The sequence below is a fragment of the Schistocerca gregaria genome, unplaced genomic scaffold, assembly GCF_023897955.1.
Source record: "Schistocerca gregaria isolate iqSchGreg1 unplaced genomic scaffold, iqSchGreg1.2 ptg000397l, whole genome shotgun sequence".
In the NCBI taxonomy this organism is placed as follows: Eukaryota; Metazoa; Arthropoda; class Insecta; order Orthoptera; family Acrididae; genus Schistocerca; species Schistocerca gregaria.
Genome location: NW_026061836.1, coordinates 1,116,273 through 1,127,674, shown reverse-complemented (window position 1 = coordinate 1,127,674; position 11,402 = coordinate 1,116,273). Strand labels below are relative to the sequence as shown.

The window sequence follows — 11,402 nt, the reverse complement described above, 5'->3', positions numbered from 1 at the left end:
TCGGCATTCATAATCGTTGGCGTAAACAACTCTCAATCAAATTACCACCTTCCAACCTAACTTAGATCTCGGGCTACACTACCAATCGGCCTGTCATCACAACCAAAAATTCATTGAGGGGGGTGGGGGGATTTCCTGTAGCTCTCTCTAATGTATCTCTAGGCAAAACTGCCAGTTTTGTCAGACTCAACAGCAAGATTTACCAATGGTAAACACTTTTGAGACGGCTCGTAATTTTAGAATAGTCCTCTTCGTCTTACTTGGCATAAATTGTTCGCTGGCGTCCCAGCAGCTAGCTCCCTCAGTGTCTGCTTCTGCCATCGCACCACGCAAGTCTGCTGTTGTCCTAGCAGACCGAACGCACCGCACATCCGATAACTTCGGAACCACTCACTGGCCAGTTAGCAACTGAGCGGAACACTGTTTACATCGTGAAAGGAAAACTATGCAAAGATGTACACTTAAATGGCACGACTGAGTAGCACACACACAGTAATATCTGAGGAATGTCCTTCGACACGCGCAGAACGAAAGTCTTCTCGCGAACGTACAGCGTCTCTGAAAAAAAATCTCGTGACTATATTCCGGTGTTACGGCCAGGTTCTCATACAAATGAGCAAAAAAGGGTACATTTGAAATTCTTTTTGAGACAATGAAAATACATTCGAAAGATCTGTTTGGGAATTACGAGTGATAATACTATGAGCTTAATTTTAGATTTTCAATAAAAAATGGCGCCCGTAATTATGATTTGATCAAGGGCCTGCGAGACTGGAGTACGCAGAGCGCGTGCAGTGTGGCACCTCATATGTTACCTGAATTCAAAAATGGGTAACATCAGTTGATACTACATTATTCCTCTGAAATTGAAAATGGATAACATCAGTCGATAAAACATAAAATTTATGGGAGCGTATACCTAACCGCAATGAAACAACCTTAAATTTAACGATACAGTGCTAATTTTTGAGGGTTTGTTTCACTCCTTATGCCTACACAAAAATTAGTTAATATTAACAAATGTCATATTATAGCTATAAGTTCCTAAGAAAAGTGTTTACTTTTAGGGGTCAGAGGTAGATGTTAAGAGAACGAACCACTTTTAATTTATGCTGCATGCCGTTCTGAGAAAATAGTTACCCGAAAAAAATGTGTTCAAAGTTTAGGGAAAACATTTAGTTATATTATTACTTCGATTTGCATGAACTGAGTGTTACATATATATTTTTAATGTCGCTGAAAACGAATCTGAAGTCAGATTTTCAATATTCAAAACAGCTAATCCAATACGGAGGGCAACCGATTATGTTTTGACCAATTTTTACCAAAAATGTATTTTCGTTATTTACGTTTAGTCTGCAAGTCAAGGAGTATTTATCAACCCTTGCTCTACCTCTGATTGTTCCTAGACAGCAACTTCCTGTTCTTCTTGGCAGGAAAAGCCGATCTGTCAAAGCTGGATATGCAGCACTCGGCAGCCTGCACTTGATATTCGTCCGTATTTTCGGTGAGTATGTTTGCATGCATTCTGCAGTATGAATCATTTTGAGCACGTGCGACACGGGACGAGTTATCATCTACATCTATATGGATACCCTGCAAAACACATTTAAGTGCCTGGCAAAGGGTTCATCGAATCACCTTCACAACTGATAATTAATTGAAACCCTCAGCTGCCGACAGGTGTTGTTGATATACTTCGATGGGGACAGCTGAAAAGTGTGCCCCTACTGGGACTCGAACCCAGAATCTCCTGCTTACAAGGCAGACGCTCAATCCATCTGAGCCATCGAGGGCACACATGAACAGCACGACTGCAGGAATTTATCCCTCGCACGCTTCCCGTGAGACTCACATCCCCAACCGTCCACAATCCGCATACGTAATGTACTTAATAGGTATTTGTCCATCCACTCATTACTGGCTCACACTAAGGTGACGATTCCCGTAAGAGTTCCGGCAACCTGTGCGCATTCGCACAGACGAAGGTCAATGGCTGGGTAACGTTTAACCATAGATATGAAGATAGTAACTGCTCTCGAAAGAACAGGCGCCACTGACGACCTTGCAACTCTTCTAGAATACATGATAGACCGGCCGATGTGGCCGAGCGGTTGTAGGCGCTTCAGTCGGGAGCCACGCGACCGCTACGGTCGCAGGTTCAAATCCTGCCTCGAGCATGGGTGTGTGTGATGTCCTTAATTTAGTTAGGTTTAAGTCGTTCTAAGTTCTAGGAAACTGATGACCTCAGATGTTAAGTCCCAAAGTGCTCAGAGCCATTTGAACCATAAGTCCCTATGTTTACACACTACTTACAGTAACTTATGCTAAGGACAACACACACACAACCATGCCCGAGGGAGGACTCGAACCTCCAACAGGGGGAGCCGCGCGAACCGTGACAAGGCGTTGGACACATGGCGGGTACCCCGCGCGGCTCATGGCAGCCGTGACACTGCTTCAAACAATGGACTGTAGAAACTTTTGTAAAGCACGGATTAAAAAAAAAAAACTTTCTGTTCCAAGAGTCTAGACAAGTACACCTTTAAAAAATGCAACTACAAAGAAATTGAATTTTCGAACGTTTTGAATGAGAACCTGTCCTTATGGAACACCGTTGATCAAATGTCACAGGGATTATATACTCAGGTTTCACATGTGGATTAACACTTTCTAATCAATATCCGGAATGAGCAGGGCTTAAAACATTGAAGAGTTAAATTTCAAGGGCCGTTCTCTTGTATGCAAATAGTTTCACAGTAGAAATTTCTCTAGTTTTATTTATTAATTAATTTATTTATTTTTTGCTGTAGGTAAAGAAGGATAGCATTGTGAGGAGGGGGAAGGGGGGGGGGAGGAATCTTGCATCTCCCACCTTGGAATTCTCAGTACAGAATTTTTATTCATTACGAGATTCTTAGCCACTTGCAGAAGTGATTTCGAGTGATTCTGCAAAACTTTTCCTTTAGCCAATCGTAGCAACTATAGGATTCCGTTCCTGCTGCATGACATGTCTCGGAACTTAAACTGACCAACTCATTTGCATAAAGAGCTAGCTTATCATCCGCTTCTTTACTTGCGTAGACCGTTCATGGTCTGCAAAGAATTTTTTTCTTTAATCGTTTTTTTATGTCTTTTATAAACTGCAACACTTTCTAAACTTTCTAAACTTAGCGCCGTTGAAGCATGGTCTTTTACTGAATGATCAAAAAGCAATGCTGACAGCTGGAGTCCAAGGTTTTTGTTAATCAAGCCGTTTGTATTCTTGTGTTGATATCTCCGTACAGTCTTTCATTCCCTAACGCATATTTCTTTATATCTAATTGAGAAGTGAAATACCGGTTTTCATAGATGCAGATTTAAAATATTTTAATATAACGCAATAAATATTTCATTAAAATTTTCATCCCCTTATGCTCGAAGTTCCAAAACCAGAAAAACACGTAGTTTTTAAAAATTGTAACATATTAGCCGAATACGAATTGTCAGATATATTTAGCAATCCTTTCATAATGAACCATTTTCTGAAACATCTCACACCCTTTAGGGGTTGGGTTTTCAAAAACAATTAAACACGTATTCTTCTATTTAGAGCCGAGGAGCCAAATTCAAATCTTCATCCATTTAATTCTAAAAATGCTTTCATAGTGAAATATTTCATAAAACATTACATCCCCTATTTCACTCTATTAGTGAGTTAAATTTCCAAAAGCAACGAAACACATTTTTTTTACATCCAACCGAGATGTCAAATACCTATTTTCATAGATGTAGCTATAAAAATGCTTCAGTAGTTCTTTAATAATGATTTATTTTCAAAAAACCTTCACTAATTATTTTATCCCCCAATGGAAGAATTTCGGAAAATGCTAAAAACCTGTTTCTTTTTTGTATCTGACTGAGACACCAAATGTCAATTTTCGTAGTTTTGTAGTTATAGCTTCAATAGGGACATAGGGACATATTAAAAAAAAAAAAAGACTTTCAGCCCATGTTTCACCCCCATAGGAGTGAAATTTCGAACAATCTCTTCTTAAATGATGCTTTCAGCGTAAGATTTACACCTTCATCAAATTTCAAGTCCGTATACTTTGCAGGTTGGGCTGGAAGGCTATGGGTCAGTGAAACCTGTGCCCCTATTGCACCTTCTTGGAGGTTGTAGTTCCAAAAACAGTGAAACACGTAGTTTTCAATAACACAATATTCATAGATTTCGCTTTAAAAACTCTTTCGCACTGAAATACTTTCATAAAACATTACATCCTATATTCCACCCTCTTAATCGTTCAATGTATCAAAAACATGTTTTCATATATTTCATGAAACATTTCATCCTCTGTGATATGGGGTATGGTAGTGACACACCAAAATCACAATAGTAATCCGTTGTAGTTGCTACATATTTTATTACAATCAAAAGCATTATAAAATCACAAGGCCAGATCAGTTGGACAAATAATAAATAAATTTCGTTAAGTGGAACGAGACCCATAAAACTTGAAATTTGAATATGACTAGGTATATATACTTAGGTAAAGCTTTACTTAAATAGCACAAATGTCCATAAAATTCATAGCAGAACTCTCACTACTTGCAATCAGGGGAGAAACAGATTAAGCGTAAGAATACAGATATTTAACGTTCGGCTTGCCAACTTTCCTAAACAAAACTGTATAAAAATGACTAAAACAATTAAGGGGGTCCTTTAATTTTGACTAAACGGACCTTCAAATTTACTTACTCAGTTGATTAATCAACAATATTCTTAGAATGATTACAACTAGAACATGACTATATGACAATACCCTTAAAATAAGGTTGCTTCAATATTTCGTGTGAATTGGCGATAGACGCGAGCAGACCAAGGATTCAAATCAATACAAGAGATCCACGAGGCAGAGAATGACATAGAAATATACTCAACATGGCAATGCAATTGAACTTTGGATGCTATAGTTCAGCACCGGAAAGATGGAATCACGCAAAAGTGACAACATAACCCAAGATGTAAAGGAGAGGACATGGCCTCAAATATCTCTCTGCCGCCGTGGTGCTCTGCTCCCAGTATGCTAGCGTCGACCGCTGCCAGTTATCTCTAACACAACACACATCAAGAGCAGACAATTTTCTGAGACATAAACTACACAACCCTATCTGGAGAACAGGTGAGCAATACAACTGGACTGAAACCAATGAGCCTCCGTGAGTTACTTGGCCAGTGCCAGCCCTTAAACTTTGATTAATAAGATCGCTAAAAATCATACCGAAGTTAAGATGACGAGACTTATCTCCAGGTTCGCCATATTAGTGGCAGAGACAATGAATTGGCGACGCTCTTATCCCTATGTTCGCGGCAGAGTCTGGGGAAGGCAAGGGCCACGTGGAGCCGGATCTGGGGGTCAATTTCCTTCTCTCCGAGACACCCGGCTTCTTCTGCGACTTAGCCAGCAAACAGGCCGAGGACCCCGGGTTGGGACCGATTCGGCAGCAGTTGGCGGATGGCGAGGTCTTCGGGGGGTGGGGTGGGCGGGGGGTGTCTTGTGTAAAGGGGAAGACAACCGTGGTGAAGGGAAGGTCTGTATTCCACAGGAACGAGTTAGCATGGCACTCAGATATTTCCACGATTCGGCGGTAGGGGATCATTTGGGGTTCTACAAGACCTTGAACAGAATTCGGGAACACATGTTTTGGCCCAACCTATATGGCGATGGCATGCGATTTGTTGGCAACTGTGTCCAGTGTAAGCGCGGTAAGCCCGATGTTGGGCCGCACAGAGAACTACTACAGTCGGTTAGCGAGCAGTGTCCTCTGGACCGCGACTCAAAGATCGAAACATCGATCGACGGAAACTGGCGCCAGAAACGCACCAGCTCACTCTATTTCATCCCCTTAGGGGTTGAACTTCCAAAAACACGAAAATACGTATTTTCTTATTTGTAACCTTGAAGTCAAATACCAATTTTCGTAGATATAGCCTTAAAAATACTTCCATTGTCCTTCCATAATTTTTTATCTCAAGATAAAATGTTCACCTACTATTTCACCTCATAGAGGTTAAATTCCCAATAATACTGGAACACATATTTCTTTATTTCTGACCTAGAAACCAGATACAAATTTTCGTCTGCCTAGCTTCAAAATTACCTTAATAGCTACATGTTTCAAAAATCCTTTCATTTCCTGTGTATCCCCCTTAGAGGTGGAATTTCGAAATATGCAGTATAAGCGGTATAAGATCAACAACCTTTCCAAATCTCAAGGTTTATTTTCCTTGGCGGTCTGGACTGTGTGAATTTCATAGTAATGGCCTCCACACACACACACACACACACGCACACACACACACACACACACACACACACACACACACACACACACACCACTAACAATGCCACCACCACCTCCTGGGGAAATTTCTGCAGACGCCCTTGTTCCACTGCAGTCATATTTTGCCGACGACCTACATTTAGCAGCGTGGGAGGGATAGTGTCGTGCAACAGACAGTATACTCAGTAGACAACGAACTGTTCGTTGTGAAATCAGGGACATAGGAACCGAGACTGACACAGAAGGTGCTGAAGGTGAAGCACACTAGACTCGTGTCTACCACGGCTTCAAATAGTATCGATTTACTATGAACGGAATTTCCGAAAAGTGATTTTACAGTAAATTCAGTACCGATGGTGAGGATATACAACGAAAAACATTTCTATAATATTTCAGAAATAATGAAACATTCCACTCAAGTCGCGCGGCAGAAAACGCAATGGATATGCTTGCACTTAAGACGGAAGGCCCCACGTGCTTACGCAGGCTTACGACAGATCGCAAAATTCGGCAGTAGGCGTAAGCCAACCTCTTGTGCTGCCATCTGTTATTGATGCCGAGCATCAAGGTCTCAGTAGTACGACCATCCACTGGAGAGTAGTTGCTTTATAAGTACTCCGTCTTCAGGCCACGAGTGACCTACTGGGACAGCACCATCCGACCGCCGTGTCATCATCCGTGGAGGATGTGAACAGGAGGGGCGGGGATCAGCACACTGTTCTCCCGGTCGTTATGATGGTTTTCTTTGACCGGAGCCGCTACTATTGGGTCGAGTAGCTCCTCGATTGGCATCATGAGGCGGCCTGGATGATCACCCATCCAAGTGCCTTCAACGCCCGACAACGCACTTAACTTCGGTGATCTCACGTGAACCGATGCAACCTCCGCGGCAAGTCCGTTGCTGCAGATATTTTAGAGTAGTTGTTACGTTTCATAATTATCTAGTTTACGGGGAAAATGTAAAAAAGGCGATTGTCACCGAAGCTACAACTAATCTGAATTTCTGGTTAGTTATCAAGTGGTCTTATGTGCAAGCCTGATTTTTTCATCCTTTGCGGTGGGAATGATTCAAACCCGTCATGTTCTTCTTATGAGGTGTTCTATTTATTTTGCACACAATGATCGTTTGTAGTTGTATTGAGCTACCACCTTGATAAATTTTTGGATGGCGCACGTATCATAACTGAGATCTGCGCTTGCGCTTAATGGCTGAAGGTCAATTAGCGTAATGAGTAGTAGCGAATGTTATAGTAACATGTTTGTAAATTATTTCAGGTAAATTACCTTAGTAGTGTAATATTATCAGTATACCAGTACAGTATGTGGGCCAATTACGTTAGTCATGGAATACTATCCGTATAAGACTATGTCACCTTGATGTCCCGGAATTTGCTTCAATTTTGGAATCCACGAAAGAACTGGAAATTTTCCTTTACACAGCTTTCCATATAATTTCTATTACAGTGATTCGGTCTTGTCTGTCACTCGACTTTTCTGACTATGAAATAAATTCTATCGCTCATGTGCTTATTACCTCTTCGTGTTTCCATTTGCCGATATTGCGCATAAACACATACATATCTCAACGTTGCTATGTACATTGATGGAACGACACACTTTTCTGTGGCCACACTGCAGTTTAGAGATAGAAAAACCGATCAGTTAAAACGACATGGGTATTTTAGTTCTGAATAACCGATGTCTTTCGGTATTTGTTTGCTCTCGGTTATAACAAGTATCTTTTTATATTTTCCTGATAACCACGTAAAAACAGGTATACCAATTAGCCACAGTTGTCGTAGTAAAATTTTTAGTTTTCAAATAAACCTTTTTTAAAAAAGACGAGTAATTTTTATTCGTAAGATTTCCATAGCTCTGAGATACTGCGTTATTACAGAAAAAATGGGAAAAGTGATGTATGCCACTTTAATAACACTGCTGATAGAAACGAGCAACAAGTGAATTGGTCCAACATTGCCGAGACAATACTGTGCCTGTTATACAAGCAGTGCGCGAGAATGGACGCAGTTTCTCGCTGTTGTCGAACGTCAGTTGTAACGCAGAATGGCACCATCTGGAAGCCTGGAAGTATTTTACGATATGCAGTACGAGTGAAGCACAATGGTCGATTTGGTCGACTTGCGACATCATACAAGGAAAAAAGTTAAAATTTTACAAATCATTCATAGTTCGGGATAAAAATAGAAAGTGCCTGATCTGCTGCCTGTGTCTACGTTATCTGCTTTTAGCCGTTAACAGAGAAATTAAAACGAAAAAGAGAGTTCTCCTGCCGCAGTTTTCACTCTTTATCGCTGGATTATACGTAATGCCCGCATAGTGCTGTGATAACAGATTTAAATATAATTTTTGAGCAGAGTTCTAAAAACTAAAATCAGTAGGATAATACTGGCAGTTTTCTGTGGTATAGAAGTACTCGCTATATTTTGAGAGAAACAGCGAACAGCGGACAAAGTTTTATTGGACTATTTAATTTAAAGAAATTAGAATTATATTAATACCGTCAGTTGCTCACGGGCGTTGATAAATATCAACGTGGACAAGTGAAAATGTGTGCCACGACCGGGACTCGAACCCGGGATCTCTTGCTAAAATGACAGACGCTCTATGCATCTAGGCCACCGAGGGCACAGTGTATGGTTCGACTGCAGGGACTATCTCGCGCACGCCTCCTGCGAGACTCACATTCTTACCTTGAATGTCCATACACTACAGTCGTAGAGTCCCACTCCAACACACTCATTCCTCGTGGAAGACATGTTCATATCCATATAAGAGACTCAAACGTTCATAACGGGTGGCAGGGACAAAGAATCCAGTGAAATATTTTTAAGTGCTTTATCTGAAAACTACCTTGAGCAGTTAAACAGAAAACCGACTCGTGGCGATAATATATTAGACCTTCTGGTGACAAACAGACCCGAACTATTTGAATCAGTTAATGCAGAACAGGGAATCAGCGATCATAAAGCGGTTACTGCGTCGATGATTTCAGCCGTAAATAGAAATATTAAAAAAGGTAGGAAGATTTTTCTGTTTAGCAAAAGTGACAAAAAGCAGATTACAGAGTACCTGACGGCTCAACACAAAAGTTTTGTCTCAAGTGCAGATAGTGTTGAGGATCAGTGGACAAAGTTCAAAACCATGGTACAATATGCGTTAGATGAGTATGTGCCAAGCAAGATCGTAAGAGATGGAAAAGAGCCACCGTGGTACAACAACCGAGTTAGAAAACTGCTGCGGAAGCAAAGGGAACTTCACAGCAAACATAAACATAGCCAAAGCCTTGCAGACAAACAAAAATTACGCGAAGCGAAATGTAGTGTGAGGAGGGCTATGCGAGAGGCTTTCAATGAATTCGAAAGTAACGTTCTATGTACTGACTTGGCAGAAAATCCTAAGAAATTTTGGTCCTATGTCAAAGCGGTAGGTGGATCAAAACAAAATGTCCAGACACTCTGTGACCAAAATGGTACTGAAACAGAGGATGACAGACTAAAGGCCGAATTACTAAATGTCTTCTTCCAAAGCTGTTTCACAGAGGAAGACTGCACTGTGCTTCCTTCTCTAGATTGTCGCACAGTTGACAAAATGGTAGATATCGAAGTAGACGACAGAGGGATAGATAAAAAATTAAAATCGCTCAAAAGAGGAAAGGCCGCTGGTCCTGATGGGATACCAGTTCGATTTTACACAGAGTACGCGAAGGAACTTGCCCCCCTTCTTGCAGCGGTGTACCGTAGGTCTCTAGAAGAGCGAAGCGTTCCAAAGGATTGGAAAAGGGCACAGGTCATCCCCGTTCTCAAGAAGGGACGTCGAACAGATGTGCAGAACTATAGACCTATATCTCTAACGTCGATCAGTTGTAGAATTTTGGAACACGTATTATGTTCGAGTATAATGTCTTTTCTGGAGACTAGAAATCTACTCTGTAGGAATCAGCATGGGTTTCGAAAAAGACGATCGTGTGAAACCCAGCTCGCGCTATTCGTCCACGAGACTCAGAGGGCCTTAGACACGGGTTCACAGGTAGATGCCGTGTTTCTTGACTTCCGCAAGGCGTTTGACACAGTTCCCCATAGTCGTTTAATGAGCAAAGTAAGAGCATACGGACTATCAGATCAATTGTGTGATTGGATTGAGGAGTTCCTAGATAACAGAACGCAGCACGTCATTCTCAATGGAGAGAGGTCTTCCGAAGTAAGAGTGATTTCAGGTGTGCCGCAGGGGAGTGTCATAGGACCGTTGCTATTCACAATATACATAAATGACCTGGTGGATGACATCGGAAGTTCACTGAGGCTTTTTGCAGATGATGCTGTGGTGTATCGAGAGGTTGCAACAATGGAAAATTGTACTGAAATGCAGGAGGATCTGCAGCGAATTGACGCATGGTGCACGGAATGGCAATTGAATCTCAATGTAGCGAAGTGTAATGTGATGCGAATACATAGAAAGATAGGTCCCTTATCATTTAGCTACAAAATAGCAGGTCAGCAACTGGAAGCAGTTAATTCCATAAATTATCTGGGAGTACGCATTAGGAGTGATTTAAAATGGAATGATCATATAAAGTTGATCGTCGGTAAAGCAGATGCCAGACTGAGATTCATTGGAAGAATCCTAAGGAAATGCAATCCGACAACAAAGGAAGTAGGTTACAGTACGCTTGTTCGCCCAATGCTTGAATACTGCTCAGCAGTGTGGGATCCGCACCAGGTAGGGTTGATAGAAGAGATAGAGAAGATCCAACGGAGAGCAGCGCGCTTCGTTACAGGATCATTTAGTAACTGCGAAAGCGTTACGGAGATGATAGATGAACTCCAGTGGAAGACTCTGCAGGAGAGACGCTCAGTAGCTCGGTACGGGCTTTTGTTGAAGTTTCGAGAACATACCTTCACCGAAGAGTCAAGCAGTATATTGCTCCCTCCTACGTATATCTCGCGAAGAGACCATGAGGATAAAATCAGAGAGATTAGAGCCCACACAGAAGCATAGCGACAGTCCTTCTTTCCACGTACAATACGAGACTGGAATAGAAGGGAGAACCGATAGAG

The 11,402-nt window shown here is 41.5% G+C and overlaps 1 non-coding gene across 1 annotated transcript; it reads right to left on the bottom strand.

Moving 5' to 3' along the window:
• Window positions 1–1,722: 1,722 nt before the first annotated feature.
• Trnat-ugu (transfer RNA threonine (anticodon UGU)) lies at window positions 1,723–1,797 on the bottom strand. Its single transcript has one exon. It is a non-coding gene; the product is annotated as a tRNA-Thr (tRNA).
• Between the last annotated feature and the right edge of the window lie 9,605 nt (window positions 1,798–11,402).